This window comes from Pristiophorus japonicus, chromosome 23 (assembly GCF_044704955.1).
Source record: "Pristiophorus japonicus isolate sPriJap1 chromosome 23, sPriJap1.hap1, whole genome shotgun sequence".
Taxonomy (NCBI): Eukaryota; Metazoa; Chordata; class Chondrichthyes; family Pristiophoridae; genus Pristiophorus; species Pristiophorus japonicus.
The window spans coordinates 16,745,331-16,764,414 of NC_091999.1; the positions used below are offsets into that span (position 1 = coordinate 16,745,331).

At 44.3% G+C, this 19,084-nt stretch overlaps 1 non-coding gene across 1 annotated transcript; it reads right to left on the reverse strand.

The window, feature by feature from the left end:
- Window positions 1-7,392: 7,392 nt before the first annotated feature.
- trnad-guc (transfer RNA aspartic acid (anticodon GUC)) lies at window positions 7,393-7,464 on the reverse strand. Its single transcript has one exon. It is a non-coding gene; the product is annotated as a tRNA-Asp (tRNA).
- Window positions 7,465-19,084: the final 11,620 nt, after the last annotated feature.

Consider the following 19,084-nt stretch of genomic DNA (forward strand, 5'->3'; position numbering starts at 1 on the left):
GAGTGCATAAGGGATGATTTTCTAGACGAATATGTCGAGGAACCAACTAGGGGGGAGGCCATCTTAGACTGGGTTTTGTGCAATGAGAGAGGATTAATTATCAATCTCGTTGAGTGAGGCCCCTTGGGGAAGAGTGACCATAATATGGTGGAATTCTGCATTAGGATGGAGAATGAAACAGTTAATTTAGAGATCATGGCCCAGAACTTGAAGAAGGTTAACTTTGAAGGTATGAGGCGTGAATTGGCTAGGATAGATTGGCGAATGATACTTAAGGGGATGACTGTGGATGGGCAGTGGCAGACATTTAGGGACCGCATGGATGAACTACAACAATTGCACATTCCTGTCTGGCGTAAAAATAAAAAAGGAAGGTGGCTCAACCGTGGCTATCAAGGGAAATCAGGGATAATATTAAAGCCAAGGAAGTGGCATACAAATTGGCCAGAATAGCAGCGAACCCGGGGACTGGGAGAAATTTAGAACTCAGCAGAGGAGGACAAAGGGTTTGATTAGGGCAAGGAAAATGGAGTACGCGAAGAAGCTTGCAGGGAACATTAAGACGGATTGTGAAAAGTTTCTATAGATATGTAAAGAGAAAAAGGTTAGTAAAGACAAACGTAGGTCCCCTGCAGTCAGAATCAAGGGAAGTCATAAAGGAGAACAAAGAAATGACAGACCAATTGAACAAGTACTTTGGTTCGGTATTCACTAAGGAGGACACAAACAACCTTCCAGATATAAAAGGGGTCATAGTGACTAGTAAGGAGGAGGAACTGAGGGAAATCCTTATTATTCGGGAAATTGTGTTGGGGAAATTGATGGGATTGAAGGCCGATAAATCCCCAGGGCCTGATGGACTGCATCCCTGAGTACTTAAGGAGGTGGCCTTGGAAATAGCGGATGCATTGACAGTCATTTTCCAACATTCCATTGACTCTGGATCAGTTCCTATCGCGTGGAGGGTAGCCAAGTAACCATACTTTTTTTAAAAGCAAGGAGAGAGAAGACAGGGAATTATAGACCGGTCAGTCTGGCCTCAGTAGTGGGTAAAATGATGGAATCAATTATTAAGGATGTCATTGCAGCGCATTTGGAAAGAGGTGACATGATAGGTCCAAGTCAGCATGGATTTGTGAAAGGGAAATCATGCTTGACAAATTTTCTGGACATTTTTGAGGATGTTTCGATTTGATTGGACAAAGGAGAACCAGTTGACGTGGTATATTTGGACTTTCAGAAGGCTTTCGACAAGGTCCCGCACAAGAGATTAATGTGCAACGTTAAAGCACATGGGATTGGGGGGTAGTGTGCTGACATGGATTGAGAACTGGTTGTCAGACAGGAAACAAACAGTAGGAGTAAATGGGTACTTTTCAGAATGGCAGGCAGTGACTAGTGAGGTACCGCAAGGTTCTGTGCTGGGGCCCCAGCTGTTTACAATTATACATTAATGATTTAGACGAGGGGATTAAATGTAGTATCTCCAAATTTGCGGATGACAATAAGTTAGGTGGCAGTGTGAGCTGCGAGGAGGGTGCTATGAGGCTGCAGAGTGAATTGGATAGGTTAGGTGAGTGGGCAAATGCATGGCAGATGAAGTATAATGTGGATAAATATGAGGTTATCCACTTTGGTGGTAAAAACAGAGAGACAGACTATTATCTGAATGGTGACAGATTAGGAAAAGGGGAGGTGTAACGAGACATGGGTGTCATGGTACATCAGTCATTGAAGGTTAGCATGCAGGTACAGCAAGCGGTTAAGAAAGCAAATGGCATGTTGGCCTTCATAGCGAGGGGATTTGAGTACAGGGGCAGGGAGGTGTTGCTACAGTTGTACAGGGCTTTGGTGAGGCCACACCTGGAGTATTGTGTACAGTTTTGGTCTTCTAACTTGAGGAAGGACATTCTTGCTATTGAGGGAGTGCAGCGAAGGTTCACCAGACTGATTCCCGGGAAATCACCTATCAAGAAAAACTGGATCAACTAGGCTTGTATTCACTGGAGTTCAGAAGAATGAGAGGGGACCTCATAGAAACGTTTAAAATTCTGATGGTTTGAGACAGGTTAGAGCAGGAAGAATGTTCCCAATGTTGGGGAAGTCCAGAACCAGGTGTCATAGAAACATAGAAACATAGAAAATAGGTGCAGGAGCAGGCCATTCAGCCCTTCTAGCCTGCACTGCCATTCAATGAGTTCATGGCTGAACATGAAACTTCAGTACCCCATTCCTGCTTTCTCGCCATAACCCTTGATCCCCCATGTAATAAGGACTTCATCTAACTCCCTTTTGAATATATTTAGTGAATTGGCCTCAACTACTTTCTGTGGTAGAGAATTCCACAGGTTCACCACTCTCTGGGTGAAGACGTTTCTCCTCATCTCGGTCCTAAATGGCTTACCCCTTATCCTCAGACAGTGACCCCTGGTTCTGGACTTCCCCAACATTGGGAACATTCTTCCTGCATCTAACCTGTCTAAACCCGTCAGAATTTTAAACGTTTCCATGAGGTCCCCTCTCATTTTTCTGAACTCCAGTGAAAACAAGCCCAGTTGATCCAGTCTTTCTTGATAGGTCAGTCCCGCCATCCCAGGAATCAGTCTGGTGAATCTTCGCTGCACTCCCTCAATAGCAAGAATGCCCTTCCTCAAGTTAGGCGACCAAAACTGTACACAATACTCCAGGTGTGGCCTCACCAAGGCCCTGTACAACTGTAGCAACACCTCCTAGCCCCTGTATTCAAATCCCCTCGCTATGAAGGCCAACATGCCATTTGCTTTCTTAACCGCCTGCTGTACCTGCATGCTAACCTTCAATGACTGATGTACCATGGCACCCAGGTCTCGTTGCACCTTCCCATTTCCTAATCTGTCACTATTCAGATAATAGTCTGTCTCTCTGTTTTTACCACCAAAGTGGATAACCGCACATTTATCCACATTATATTTCATTTGCCATGCATTTGCCCACTCACCTAACCTATCCAAGTCACTCTGCAGCCTAATAGCATCCTCCTCGCAGCTCACACTGGCACCCAACTTAGTGTCATCCGCAAATTTGGAGATACAGCATTTAATCCCCTCGTCTAAATCATTAATGTACAATGTAAACAGCTGGGGCCCCAGCACAGAACCTTGTGGCACCCCACTAGTCACTGCCTGCCATTCTGAAAAGTACCCGTTTACTCCTACTCTTTGCTTCCTGTCTGACAACCAGTTCTCAATCCACGTCAGCACACTACCCCCATTCCCATGTGCTTTAACTTTGCACATTAATCTCTTGTGTGGGACCTTGTCGAAAGCCTTCTGAAAGTCCAAATATACCACATCAACTGGTTCTCCTTTTTCCACTTTACTGGAAACATCCTCAAAAAATTCCGGAAGATTTGTCAAGCATGATTTCCCTTTCACAAATCCATGCTGACTTGGACCTATAATGTCATCATATTCCAGATGCACTGCTATGACATCCTTTATAATTGATTCCATCATTTTACCCACTACTGAGGCCAGGCTGACCGGTCTATAATTCCCCGTTTTCTCACTCCCTCCTTTTTTAAAAAGTGGGGTTACATTGGCTACCCTCCACTCCATAGGAACTGATCCAGAGTCAATGGAATGTTGGAAAATGACTGTAAATGCATCCGCTATTTCCAAGGCCACCTCCTTAAGTACTCTGGGATGCAGTCCATCAGGCCCTCGGGATTTATCGGCCTTCAATCCCATCAATTTCCCCAACACAATTTTCCGACTAATAAAGATTTCCTTCAGTTCCCCCTCCTTACTAGACCCTCTGACCCCGTTTATATCCGGAAGGTTGTTTGTATCCTCCTTCGTGAATACCGAACCAAAGTACTTGTTCAATTGGTCTGTCATTTCTTTGTTCCACGTTATGACTTCCCCTGATTCTGACTGCAGGGGACCTACGTTTGTCTTTACTAACCTTTTTCTCTTTACATGCCTATAGAAACTTTTGCAATCCGCCTTAATGTTCCCTGCAAGCTTCTTCTCGTACTCCATTTTCCCTGCCCTAATCAAACCCTTTGTCCTCCTCTGCTGAGTTCTAAATTTCTCCCAGTCTCCAAGTTCGCTACTATTTCTGGCCAATTTTTATGCGACTTCCTTGGCTTTAATACTATCCCTGATTTCCCTAGATAGTCACGGTTGAGCCACCTTCCCTTTTTTATTTTTACGCCAGACAGGAATGTACAATTGTTGTAATTCATCCATGCGGTGTCCAAATGTCTGCCATTGCCCATCCACAGTCAACCCCTAAGTATCATTCGCCAATCTGTCCTAGCCAATTCACGCCTCATACCTTCAAATTTACCCTTCTTTAAGTTCTGGACCATGATCTCTGAATTAACTGTTTCATTCTCCATCCTAATGCAGAATTCCACCATATTATGGTCACTCTTCCCCAAGGGGCCTCGCACAATGAGATTTCTAATTAATCCTCTCCCATTCCACAACACCCAGTCTAAGATACCTCCCCCACTAGTTGGTTCCTCAACATATTGGTCTAGAAAACCATCGCTTATGCACTCCAGGAAATCCTCCTCCACCATATTGCTTCCAGTTTGGCTAGCCCAATCTATGTGCATATTAAAGTCACCCATTATAACTGCTGCACCTTTATTGCATGCACCCCTAATTTCCTGTTTGATGCCCTCCCCAACATCGCTATTACTGTTTGGAGGTCTGTACACAATTCTTACTAACGTTTTTTGCCCTTTGGTGTTCTGCAGCTCTACCCATATAGATTCCACATCATCCAAGCTAATAACTTTCCTAACTATTGCATTAATCTCCTCTTTAACCAGCAATGCTACCCCACCTCCTTTTCCTTTTATTCTATCCTTCCTGAATGTTGAATACCCCTGAATGTTGATTTACCAGCCCTGATCATCCTGGAGCCACGTCTCCGTAATCCCAATCACATCATATTTGTTAACATCTATTTGCACAATTAATTCATCCACCTTATTGCGGATACTCCTTGCATTAAGACACAAAGCCTTCAGGCTTGTTTTTTTTAACACCCTTTTTCCTTTTAGAATTTTGCTGTACAGTGGCCCTTTTTTTTCTTTGCCTTGGGTTTCTCTGCCCTCCACTTTTCCTCATCTCCTTTCTTCTTTTGCTTTTGCCTCCTTTTTGTTTCCTTCTGTCTCCCTGCATTGGTTCCCATCCCCCTGCCATATTGGTTTAAATCCTCCCCAACAGCACTAGCAAACACTCCCCCTGGGACATTGGTTCCGGCCCTGCCCAGGTGCAGACCGTCCGGTTTGTACTGGTCCCACCTCCCTCAGAACCGGACCCAATGCCCCAGGAATTTGAATCCCTCCCTGCTGCACCACTGCTCAAGCCACGTATTTATCTGCGCTATCCTGCGATTCCTACTCTGACTATCACGAGCCACTGGTAGCAATCCCGAGATTACTACTTTTGAGGTCCTACTTTTTAATTTAGCTCCTAGCTCCTTAAATTCGTTTCGTAGGACCTCATCCCTTTTTTTTAGTTATGTCGTTGGTACCAATGTGCACCACGACAACTGGCTGTTCTCCCTCCCATTTCAGAATGTCCTGCACCCGCTCCAAGACATCCTTGACCCTTGAACCAGGGAGGCAACATACCATCCTGGAGTCTCGCTCGCGGCCGCAGAAACGCCTATCTATTCCACTCACCATTGAATCCCCTATCACTATTGCTGTCCCACACTTTTTCTTGCCCTCCTGTGCAGCAGAGCCAGCCACGGTGCCATGAACATGGCTGCTGCTGCCCTCCCCTGATGAGTCATTCCCCTCAACAGTGCTCAAAACGGTGCAACTGTTTTGCAGGGGGATGACCGCAGGGGACCCCTGCACTACCTTCCTTGCACGACTCTTCCTGCTGGTCTTCCATTCCCTATCTGGCTGTGGACCCTTTCCCTGCGGTAAGACTCTTGGGTCACAGTCTAAGTATAAGGGGTAAGCCATTTAGGAACGAGATGAGGAGAATCTTCTTCACCCAGAGAGTGGTGAACCTGTGGAATTCTCTACCACAGAAAGTTGTTGAGGCCAATTCACTAAATATATACAAAAAGGAGTTAGATGAAGTCCTTTCTACTTGGGGGATCAAGGTGTATGGCGAGAAAGTGGAATGGGGTACTGAAGTTGCATGATCAGCTATGAACTCATTGAATGGCAGTGCAGCCTAGAAAGGCCAAATGGCCTACTCCTACACCTATTTCCTATGTTTCTATACCATAATTGGGGTACGAACCAACGCGGGAAAAACCTCATTGAATTTTGAGGCCAACGCCTTAACCACACGGCTAAACTGATCCCTCCAGACTCTGGATTCGGTCTCTGTGAGAATCTGGGCTTCAACCCTAACCCCACAGACAAACACATGCACTTTGGCTTTCAGTGAGTAATTACGAACATTTTTAGCAATTTTAGCAGAATTTTAGCAACTCTCCTATTCTTTTTCGAGTAATGCTCTGGGACCTTTCATATCCACCCGAGGGTGCAGACGGAGCTTCAATTTAACATTTCATCCGAAAGTCAACAGCTTCAACATTGTAAAATTCCCCAAGTGCTGCACTTGAGTGTTAGCCAAGATGATATGCTCAATTCTCAGGAGTGCGACTTTGAACACACAAACTCCTGATTCAGTCGAGAATGCTGCCACTGAATCAAAGCCGATAAAAAAGTTCACAACCATATTATTTTCCCCAAGTCTTTTTTATAAGTTCCAGGACATATCAAATTCATGGTGATGATTTCCACAGACAGTTGCTCATACACAGAGACATATATAGAGATCGACAGACACAGAGACACACACACACATAACCAAAAATTTACACGCACCAACGGGAATGCACAGATGCCTTCGTCATCTCGAGGGATAGACAGGCTGAATCACTGTCGCAACTTTGACTGATTTTTTCGATTTTTTAAAGGGATGTATCGTGAATATTGCAGATTAATAAAAATGAGAAAAAATGTCAGTGTTGAAAGGTGTGGGACGTTATTCCATCTATCTCAGGATCAGTTTGGCAGAGAACTGGTTAAATTGTGAAATGGAATACAATATGCTGAGAATCGGAGTCAGCAAGATTCGAACCTGCTCGGGAAAAACCGAATGGATTTCTAGACCATCGCCTTAACCACTCGGCCACAACTACTGTGTGGCTGCCTTTTTAAACGTTACTCAGAAAAAGCTCAGTCATCCATCTCTGTGCAGCAGGCGGCCAAAGAATCCTGAAAAAGTCTCCGTTCGCTCAATATCTGGAAGAGGCAATCTCCTCCACCTGTATTTTTACAGTTCTATATTGCTCTGGAACTTTTTAATATCTTTCTCTACCAAGAAACAGAAGTAAAATTCTACATTTTGAAACAACTGCCTCCCCGTCGGGGAATTGAACCCCGGTCTCCCGCGTGACAGGCGGGGATACTCACCACTATACTAACGAGAAACTGACGGGTACCAGCTCTGTGAGAGCAGGAATCGAGCTGTGAACAGAACTGGACACCATGAGAAGTCGACAGACGCATTGAGAGACAGAGACAAACCGACAAACAGGGAGAGACAGACAGCGAGATAGAGACAACGAGAGACAGAAAGTGTGAGACTGAGAAGGAGAGGCAGATTGAGTGAGAAAAATAATCAAACACATACATATACAGAGATATGTGTGTGTGATCTGTTAAGAGAGAGAGGGAAAGAGTGAGAGAAAGTCAATGATAAAGACAGTGACAAGGAGAGAGACAGATCGAGAAAGAGAGAAAGAGACTAAAAGAGAAAATGATGGAAGTACTCAGCAGGTTAGAGACAGGGCAAAGAAAGACAGGCAGGCAGAAATATAGACAGATAGAGAGAGACGATGGGAAAGAGAGAGACAGTCAGACAGAGAGGGATGATGGGAAAGAGAGAGCGAAATAGAGAGGGAGACTGAGAGAATCCCATTGGAGCAGAACTTTGACACCGTGAGAAAGTAAGAGACAGATTGAGAGACAGGGACAAACAGAGAAACAAAGAAAATTGGTGCAGTCATAGGCCATTCGGGCTTTCGAGTCTGCACCACCATTCAATAAGTTCATGCTGATCATTAAAGCTCAGTACCCCTTTCCTGCTTTCTCTCCATACCTCTTAATGCCTTTAGCCTTAATTGCCATATATAATTCCTTTTGAATATAGCCAATGAACTGGCATCAGCAACTGTCAGCGATAGGGAATACAACAGGTTAACAACTCTCTGAGTGAAGAAGTTTCTCCTCATCTCGGTCCTAAATGGCCTGCCCCTTATCTTAGACTGTGTCCCCTAATTCTGGACTTCCCCAACATCGGGAACGTTCTTGCTGCATCTAACCTGTCAAGTCCCGTCAGAATGTTTTATGTTTCTATGAGATCCCCTCTCATGCTTTTAAACTCCAGTGACTACAAGCCCAGTCGATCCAGTCTCTCCTCATATGTCAGTCCTGTCATCCCGGGAATTAGTCTGGTGAACCTTTGCTGCACTCCCTCAATAGCAAGAAAGTCCTTCCTCAGATTACGAGACCAAAACTGAACACAATATTCCAGGTGAGGTCTCACAAAGGCCCTGTACAACTGCATTAAGACCTCCGTACTCCTATACCCAAAACCCCTAGCTATAAAGGCCAACATACCGTTTGCCTTCTTCACCGCCTGCTGTAACTGCATGCCATCTTTCAATGACTGATGTACCATGACACGCAGCTCGCATTGCACCTCCCCTTTTCCTAATCTGCCGCCATACGGATAATATTCTGCCTTCGTGTTTTTGCCACCAAAGTGGATAACCTCACATTTATCCACATTATACTGCATCTGCCATGCATTTGCCCACTCACCTAACCTGTCCAATTCACCCTGCAGCCTCTTAGCGTCCTCCTCACAGCTCACACCGCCGCCCTGTTAGTCTCATCTGCAAACAAGAAGATATTACACTCAATTCCTTCATCTACATCATTAATGTATATTGTAAATAGCTGGGGTCCCAGCACTGAGCCCTGTGGCACCCCACTAGTCACTGCCTGCTTTTCTGAAAAGGACCCGTTTATCCCGACTCATTGCTTCCTGTCTGCCAACGAGTTCTCTATCCACGTCAGTACATTACCCCCAATACCATGTGCTTTAATTTTCCACACCAATACGTGTGTGGGACCTTGTTGAAAGCCTTTTGAAAGTAAATACACCACAATCTCCGGTTCCCCTTGTCCACTAAAGTAGTTACATCCTCAATAAATTCCAGAAGATTTGTCAAGCTTGATTTCCCTTTTATAAATTCATGCAGCTTGGACCGATCCTGTCATTGCTTTCCAAATGCGCTGCTATTTCATATTTAATAATTGATTTTCCATTTTCCCCACTACTGATGTCAGGCTAACCGGTCTATAATTATCCGTTTTCTATCTCCCTCCTTTTTTAAAGTGTGGTGTTACATTAGCTACTCTCCAGCCCATACGAACTGATCTAGAGTCGATGGACTGTTGGCAAATGATCACCAATCAATCCGCTATTTCTAGGGCCACTTCCTTAAGTACTTTCCAATGCAGACTATCAGGCCCCGGGGATTTATCGGTCTTCAATCCCATCAATTTCCCTCACACAATTACCTGACGAATAAGGATTTCCTTCAGTTCCTCCTTCTCGCTAGATCCTCGGTGCCCTAGCATTTCTGGAAGGTTATGCGTGTCTTCCTTCGTGAAGACAGAACCAAAGTAATTGTTCAACTGGTCTACCATTTCTTTGTTCCCCATTATAAATTCACCTGAATCTGACTGCAAGGGACCTACGTTTGTCTTCTCTAATCTTTTTGTCTTCACATATCTATAGAACTTTTTTATGTTTCCAACAAGCTTCCTCTTAAAATCTAATTTCCCCCTCCTAATTAAACACTTTGTCCTTCTCTGCTGAATTCTAAATGTCTCACAGTCCTCAGGTTGTGGCTTTTTCTCGCCAATTTATATGCCTCTTCCTTGCATTTAACACTATCATTAATTTCGCTTGTTAGCTACGGTTGAGCCACCTTCCCCGTTTTATTTTTACTCCAGACAGGGAAATACAATTGTTGAAGTTCGTCTATGTGATCTTTAAATGTTTGCCATGGCCTATTCACCGTCAACCATTTAAGTATCATTCGCCAGTCTATTCTAGCCAATTCACATCTCATACCATCGAAGTTTCATTTCCTTAAGTTCAGGACCCATGTCTCTGAATTAACTGTGTCACTCGCCACCTTAATAAAGAATTCTACCTTATTATGGTCACACTTCCCAAGGGGCCTCGCACAACAAGATTGCTAATTTGTCCTTTCTCATTACACACCACCCAGTCTAGGATGGCCATCCCTCCAGATGGTCCCTCGATATATTGGTCGAGAAAACCATCCCAAATACGCTCGAGGAAATCCTCCTCCACCGTATTGCTTCCTGTTTGGTTAGCCCAATCTACATGTAGAGTAAGGTCGCCCTTGATAACTGCTGTATCTTTATGGCACGCATCCTTAATTTCTTGTTTGATGCTGTCCCCAACCGCACTACTACTGTTTGCTGATCTGTACACAACTCCTCTCGCGTTTTCTTCCCACTGGTATTCCGCAGCTCCACCCATACATGTTCCACATCATCCAAGCTAATGTCGTTCCTAACTATTGCCTTAATTTCCTCTTTAACCAACAATGCTACCCCAACACCTTTTCATTTCTGTCTGTGCTTCCTGAATGTTGAATTCCCAGCCTTGGTCACCCTGGAGCTAATTATATCATATACAGTAATTGCTGCTTGTGCAGTTAATTCATCCGCCTTTTTACGAATACTTCTCGCAACGAGGCACAGAGCCTTCATGCTTGTTATTTTAATATATTCTGACCCTTTGGAATTTTACTGTAAAGTGGCCTTATTTGATTTTTGCGGTGGGATTCTCTGCCCTCCACCTTTACTTTTAATCTTTCGTTCTGCGCCCATTCTGCTTCCCTCTGTCTCCCGTCGCCCTGCCATATAACTTTAAACCCTCCCTAATAACACGAGCAAACACTCCCCGTTGGACATTGGTTCTGGTCCTGCCCAGGTGCAGACCTTCCGGTTTAGTTCTGGTCCCACCTCCGCCAGAACTCGTTCCAAAGTCCGAGGAACTTGAAGCTCTCCCATCTGCACCACATTTCAAGCCACACATTCATCTGAGCTATCCTGCGATTCCTGCTCCTACTAGGAGGTGGCACTAGTAGCAATCCTGAGTTTGCGACCTTTGAGGTCCTGCTTTTTAATTTAACTCCGAGCTCCCTGAATTCAGCTTGTCGTTCCTTAGACAGAGTGAGTCAGTGAGTGACAGAGACTCAAACACATACAGGGCTCTCTGAAGACAGAGAGTAGGAGGCACAGATAGATTTCACAATCCCATTTCTTTGTCAGTTGAGAGTGTGACAGAGTTACAGATTCAACAGAAGACATTCAGGTAACACTGAGTAGGATGGGAGAAAATCGGTGTTAAATTCAAGAGTTACCAGAAGTGGGGTTCGAACCCACGCGGTATAAACCCATTAGATCCTAAATGCAATGACTTATACACTCGGCCATTGTGGACTTGTGAACCTTAACATTCTGTCTCTGTAAGAAGCTGGGCTTGAGCTCCACCCCCACAGACACACGCATACACACAGGTTTTCAGTGAGCATTTCAGAATATTTATATAAAAGTGACACGGGGCAACTCACTATTCTTTATCTAATAATGCTGTGGGAACTTTCACATTCACCGGAGAGAGCAGACGGAGCTTCAATTTAACATTTCATCCAAAAGTCAACAGCTTCAACAATGTAAAATTCCGAAAGTACTGCACTTGAGTGTCAGCCAAGATTATACGCTCAAGTCTCAGGAGTGGGACTTGAAGTCGAAAATGCTGCCGCTGAAGCAAAGCCGATATCAAATCTCACAACTGTATTATTTTCCCCAAGTCTTTTTAAAAAGTTCCAGTACATACCAAATTCATGGTGATGATATCCAAAGACAGTTGCACATACACAGTGACATACATACAGATAGACAGACACAGAGACACACACACACACACATAACCAAAAATATACACGCACCAACGGACATACACAGAGTGCCTGAGACATAAAGAGGGATAGATAGGCTGAATCACTTTCGCTAATTTGGCTGATTTTTGCGTTTTTCTATCCGTATGTATCGTGAATATTGCAAATTAATGAACATGAGAAAAAAATGTCAGTGTTGAAAGGTGTGGGACGTTATTCCTCCTAACTCAGGATCCGTTTTGCAGGGATCTGGTTAAATTGTGAAATGGAATGAAAAATGCTGAAATCGGTAGTCAGCAGGATCGAACCTGCGCGGGGAAACCCCAATGGGTTTCTTGGTCCATCGCCTTAATCACCCAGGCACGACTACTGGGTTTCTGCCTCTTTAAATGTTACTCAGACAAAACTCAATCATCCATCTCTCTGCATCAGAACGCCGCAGAGTCCTGAAAAAGTATCTGTTTCCTAAAAATCTGGAAGAGCCAATCTCCTCTTGCTGTATTTTTACTCTTCTATGTTGCTCTGGAACTTTTAATAATAATCTATATCGAATAACAGAAGTACAATTCTACATTTCGAAAATGCTTCCTCCCGTGTGACAGGCGGGGATACTCACGACTATACTAATGAGGTACTGACGGGTGTAGATTTTGAGACAGCAGGAATCGAGCTGTGAAAAGAACTGGACACCATGAGAAAGAGACAGACACATTGAGAGACAGACACAAACAGAGAAACAGGGAGAGACAGCCAGCGAGCTAGAGAAATAGAGAGAGATCAAGTGTGAGACTGAGAGGGATAGGCAGACTGAGTGAGACAAAGACTCAAACATACACATACACAGAGATGTGTGTGTGTGTGTGCTCCATAAAGAGAGGGAGGCAAATAGTAATGGAAAACCAGAGACAAAGACAAAGACATGGACAAAGAAAGCCACAAAGAGAGAGAGAGATAGAGTGAGAGAAGATAGAGAGAGAAAGACAGAGATAAAAACAGAAAATAATGGAAATACTCAACAGGTTAGAGACAGGATCGAACAGAGACAGGCAAAGAGAGACAGGCAGGCAGAGACATAGACAGACAGTAATGATGGGAAAGAGAGAGACAGTCAGACAGAGAGACTGAGAGAATCCCACTGCAACAGAACTGGACACTGTGAGAAAGACACGGGCAGATTGATAGACCGAGACAAACAGAGAAACAGGGAGAGAAAGAGTGAGTCAGAGCGAGGCAGAGTGAGGGAGACAAAGACTCAAACACGCAAACTCATGCACAGATCTCTAAAGAGATAGAGGTAGAGAGTGAGGCAGAGACTGAGAGACACAGATACATTTCACGATTCCATTTCTTTATCAGTTCAGAATGTCACAGAGTTACAGTAAAATGCAGATTCAACAGACTCTTACTGCAGTTGTAAAGGGCCTTGGTGAGGCCTCACCTGGAATATTGTGTTTAGTTTTGGTCTCCTAATCTGAGGAAGGACGTTCTTGCTGGTGAGGGAGTGCAGCGAAGGTTCACCAGACTAATCCCCGGGATGGCTGGACTGTCATGTGAGGAGAGACTGGATCAACTGGGTTTTTATACATTGGAGTTTAGACGGATGAGAGGGGATTTCATAGAAACATAAAGATTCTGGCGGGACGGGACAGGTTAGATGCGGGGTAGCTTGTTCCCGATGTTGGGGAAGTCCAGAACCAGGGGACACAGCCTTAGGACAGCCATGTCTCCGTGGTGCCAATTGTATCATATTCATGCATTGCTGCCTGTGCAGTTAATTTGTCCACCTTATTATGAATACTCCTCGCATTAAGGCACAGAGCCTTCAGGCTTGTCTTTTTAACACACTTTGTCCCTTTAGACTTTTGCTGTAATGTGGCCCTTTTTGAAAGGAATGACAAGGGTGTATGCGGTTACAGGAGGATGTGAGGGGAAACAAACATAATACGAGGGGAAGAGTACATCCGCGATGGACGAGTATGAGATCAAAAAGAATGGAAATATAAGGGGAATATCTTTATCTGTTTGCCGGAGAGGAGGAAGCCTAACTATAGGTCCTCATCCAGTGGGAGACGGGAGCAGGATAGCTGCGGGTTTGACAATACTACGGAAGGATGCGTCATTGGAATAAACCCTGCCCAAACCTACATTACAACTATCAAGTGCGAGGAGAATATTCTGTGGTAACTAGCCTGGGAACTTACGTTACTCCAAGACTGTCGGTGGCAGCGAGAAGAGCACGCATGACATGCCAGGAAGAAAATGACATGAAATATAAGCGAAGAGATTAAGCAAGATATTGATGTTTACATGGAAGAGCAAGCACAATCAATTTCCCTGTTACTTGAAGATTTAACTGAGCTCAAGAAATAACATTAAAAGATATTAAGAGCTGAAGGAGAACGCAGAAGAACTGGACAGTGAAATAAAGGATAACCTGAAAAACCCGCCTTGGTACTTGAGATTATACATCCCTGGATAAGGATCCTTTCCCATACCCTAGTGGCAGTAAAGATAGTAATAGCCTTGAGTTGGTTGGTGATGTTATGTAACAAGTGCAAAGATAGGCAAGGCTTACCCGATCAAAGTTACAAGATAGGGATTAGAATTATATCTCAGGTGTTAGTGCTAGTGCAGCTGATAGTGGTGTTGATGCTACTGGGAGACTGTACAGGCAGATACAAGAGACGCAGAAAGAAGAGATTGGCCAAGACCCGTAACCAAGAACGCAGAAAGCCTTTGGTAATTCCAAAGAGGGTGAATCAAACAAAAAAACGGCATAAATACATGATTTGAGTCGTGAGTGTCCCAATGCTATCGACTGATCAACAAAACCGAGACCGGAGCCATAGGAATCAGGACAGGATAAGGCAGGGAGAGGGAAATTGTTGTTCATGGTGGGATATTTTTAAGGGCTGGTCACCTAAAGCCTACGAGGTCCTCAAATTGATGTGGCATTCAATTGTGGCAATAATGGTAGACTTAGGGATATGTGTCGTGATCCAACTATATCTGATGTGTAAGATCAGAGAGATATACAACCACATGGTTCTAGCCGAACAGCAAACAGCCTCATTAATTATGTAATGTAGGCATGATAGGGATGCGAATGACTTTGTAATGCGTTAGGGAAACAACCAAGACCCCCGAGCTTATGCACTGTATGTACAAAAAGAAATATAAGTGGCGTGCCAATATCCCAGGGAAATGGTCAAGGGTGGTATGTAAAGACTCCGCAAAAGATGGAACTACGAGCGATCCCAGGGATATGGACTTGATATCACCATTTCCAACAGATGGCTCAGAACATATATGTGGTCAGCTGATTATTTAGAAATAATCAGGGACCAACAGGAGGGAATGAAATGGCAGATTACAAATTGTAATTACATTTAATAAGTACAATTGCGATGTTTTAAAATGGAGTTAACAGGTTTTTAAAATGGATTCCACAGCCTGTTTTTCTGACTGTGGGAAGGATGTGTGGAATGCCTTCCACAGAGGAGCAGAAGTTCCAATTCATAGACCAAAGGGAGCTGGGCACGGATACAGATAACATAGAATTTGAATTGTATCACTAAATAAGAGTTAAATAAAAGAATCATAACAACATGTATTTGGAATTGCCAATTAAGGCATATAGAAGCCAGATTGGAGGAAGCGCTGTACCAATCAATCATGTATTAATCAATCAGCATGTATTAATTATAACTTGCGTAATTACTTAATGCTATAATCTGAAACTGTATAAAGTAAGATGTCTCTGGCAGTATCTTCGAGCATTCCTTCAAGGATAGCTCCCCTGCCGGCTTGTATTAATAAAACCTTCATTTACTTTAAGGCTAACAGAATCCTAGTGGTGGTTTGAAGTTAACCCTAACAAGGTTACAGAGATAGGGGGAGCTGCAGGGGCTCGAAGAGGAGAGAGATAGGGAGGGGTGTAGGGGCTTGAAGAGGTTAGAGAGATAGGGAGGGGAGTAGGGACTGGAGGAGGTTACAGAGATAGGGAGGGTTGTAGGGCTGGAGAAGGTTACAGAGAGAAGGAGGGGAGTCGGGGCTGGAGGAGGTTACAGAGATAGGGAGGGGTGTAGGGGCTGGAGGAGGTTACAGAGATAGGGAGGGGCGGGGCCATCGAGGGGTTTGAATAGGAGGCTGAGAATTTCAAAATCAGCGCCTCACTGGGGCCGAGGAGGGGGGAGAAGTGCAGGCACACAACCCCCTCACTACCTACCCTGCAGTAACCCCCATCATCTGTTACATCACCTGGATTTCCAGAGACACTTCTCCCCCTCTCTCTTGGTATTTATCAACTCACTGCCTCACTCAAAGCTTATCTCCCATTGACAGTCCGTGTGAGTGCCCTCGTTGTCCCAGAATTGCTCCCCGTGGACACCAACTGACCTTCCCCGTGCCTCCCTCCCCCTCCTCCTGTTCCGTGACGGCCGACAAATTCAGGTTGTGTTCCAGTCAGCAATCAAAAGATCGGGACTGGGGCGGGGAGGGGTCATATAAATTAAAACACGTGGCGGCCGGAGGAAGGGGCTTGCGGGACCGTGTCTGGCCCGCGGGCCGTATGTTTGACACCTCTGATCTGCACTGTCAAGCCCTGTAAGAATTTTCTATGTTTTAAATTGAGATCACCTCTCATTCTTCTAATCCTGTACAGAATATCGGCTTAGTCTACTCAATCTCTCCTCACAGGACAATCCCCCATCCCAGGAATCAGTTTGGTGAACCTTCGTTGCCATCCTCAATAGTAAGTACGTCCTTCCTGAGGTAAGCAATCAAAACTGTACACAATACTCCAGGTGTAGTCTCACCAGGGTCCTATATAATTGCAGTAAGATGTCTAGGAACAAGTTATTATTTAAATGGAGAAAGATTGAAAAGTGCCGCAGTACAGCAGGCCCTGGGGTTACTTGTGCATAAAGCACAAAAGGATAGTATGCAGGTACAGCATGTGATCAGGAAGGCCAATGGTATCTTGACCTTTTTTGCAAAGGGGATGGAGTATAAAAGTGGGGAAGTCTTGCTGCAGCTATATAAGGTTTTGGCGAGGCCACTCCTGGAATACTGCATGCAGTTTTGTTTTCCATATTTGCAAAAGGATATAATTGCTTTGGAGGCAGTTCAGAGAAGGTTCACTAGGTTCATATAAGGGATCAGCAGGTTGACTTATGAGGAAAGGTTGAGTAGTTTGGGCCTCGACTCATTGGAATTAAGAAGAATGAGAGGTAATCTTATCAAAAAATATAAGATTATGAGGGGGCTTGACAAGGTGGATGCAGAGCTGATGTTTCCACTGATGGGGGGAGACTCGAAATAGAGGGCATGATCTTAGAAGAAGGGGCCGCCCATTTAAAACAGATGAGGAGAAATTTCTTCTCTCAGAGGGTTGTAAATCTGTCGAACTCGCTGCCTCAGAGAGCTGTGGAAGCTGGGACATTGATTAAATTTAAGACAGAAATAGTTTCTTAAATGATAAGGGGATAAGGGTTTATGGAGAGCGGGCGGGTAAGTGGAGCTGAGTCTCTGATCAGTTCAGCCATGATGTTATTGAATGGCGGAGCAGGCTTGATGGGTATGGCCTACTTCAGTTCCTATTTCTTATGTTCCTTTTCTTGTGTTTACTATTATCCTCAACTCCTCTTGTAATAAAGGCCGACATACCATTTGTTTTCTTAATTGCTTGCTGTGCCTGCATTTTAACTTTCAGTGATTCGTGTACATGGACACAAAGGTCCCTCTGAACAGCAACATTTCCTAATCTCTCACCTTTTCAAGTAGCTGTTTCCAGTCCACTTTGGCTAAACCACATCTCAGTTTTGTAAAATTGGCTTTTCCCCAATTGAGAACTTTTATTCCTGGTCTATCTTTGTCCTTTTCCATAGCTACCCTAAATCTAACTGAATTCCGATCACTAGCACCAATGCTCTCCCAATGATACCCCTTCCACCTGCCCAGCTTCAGTCCCTAATACTAAGTCCAGAACTTCCCCCTCGCTTGCTGGGCTTGCTATGTACTGACTAAACGGTTCTGCTGGTTGCTGAACTCTCTGCGAAGGGAAATAGGTCCTTACTATCCACTCTATCTAGGCCCCTCATAATTTTATGCAACTCATGAATGTCTGCCCTCAGCCTCCTCTGTTCCAAAGAAAACAAACTATTAAGAGGGTTTGTGGGCTGGAGGAGGTTACAGAGATAGGGAAGGGAGAGACCGTGGAGAGATTTGAACAAGAGAATGTGTATTTTAAAGGCTGATGCCACCAGCCATCTCGCCAACACAGAATATAACTCACTTCCACAGGAAGGATGTTACGTTTATTACTACGCATGCATAATGAGAGGAAATCAATCTCTGTCCCATTAACTAACAGCGGCATGGAAAGAGGGAAATGAATGATCTTTAAATACCTGGTCCACTTGGCACTGAAGTGTCTGAAACTCATAATAGGAACTCATAAATGGAAATCAATTATTGACAGATGTTAAACTGTTTTTTTGACAAAAGAAATCTCGATTTAACTTTTAAAAGATAAATTGTTTAACTCACCCGATAGGCCGACTCAGGATCCACCCCTCAAGCACCGTGATTGGTTGCAGAATACGCTGCTTCCTTGGCCCTCCGGTCTCTGACCTCTCTTCCTGTTGGTTCCCAGGGCAATCAATCACCACTCGCCATCATTGCACTGCCAGATTAAGTTGAGGGGCTCGGAGGAAGAAATAAAATGAGGCCATGAAACTGAGTTGAAAAATACAATTAGAAAAGCATGATTTTTTTGAACTAGGAGAGACAATATAAACTAAAGGGTACATTCCTAAAGGGGATGCATGAACAATGAGACCTGCGGGTATATGTGGACAAATCGCTGAAGGTGGCAGGACAGGTTGGGAAAGCAGTTAAAAATGCTTGCAGGATCCTGAGCATCACAGAGTACAAAAGCCAAGAGGTTATGATGAACCTTTGTAAAACACTGGTTCGGTCTCAACTGGAGCGTTGTGTCCAATTCTGGGCACCGCAGATTAGGATGTGAAGGCCT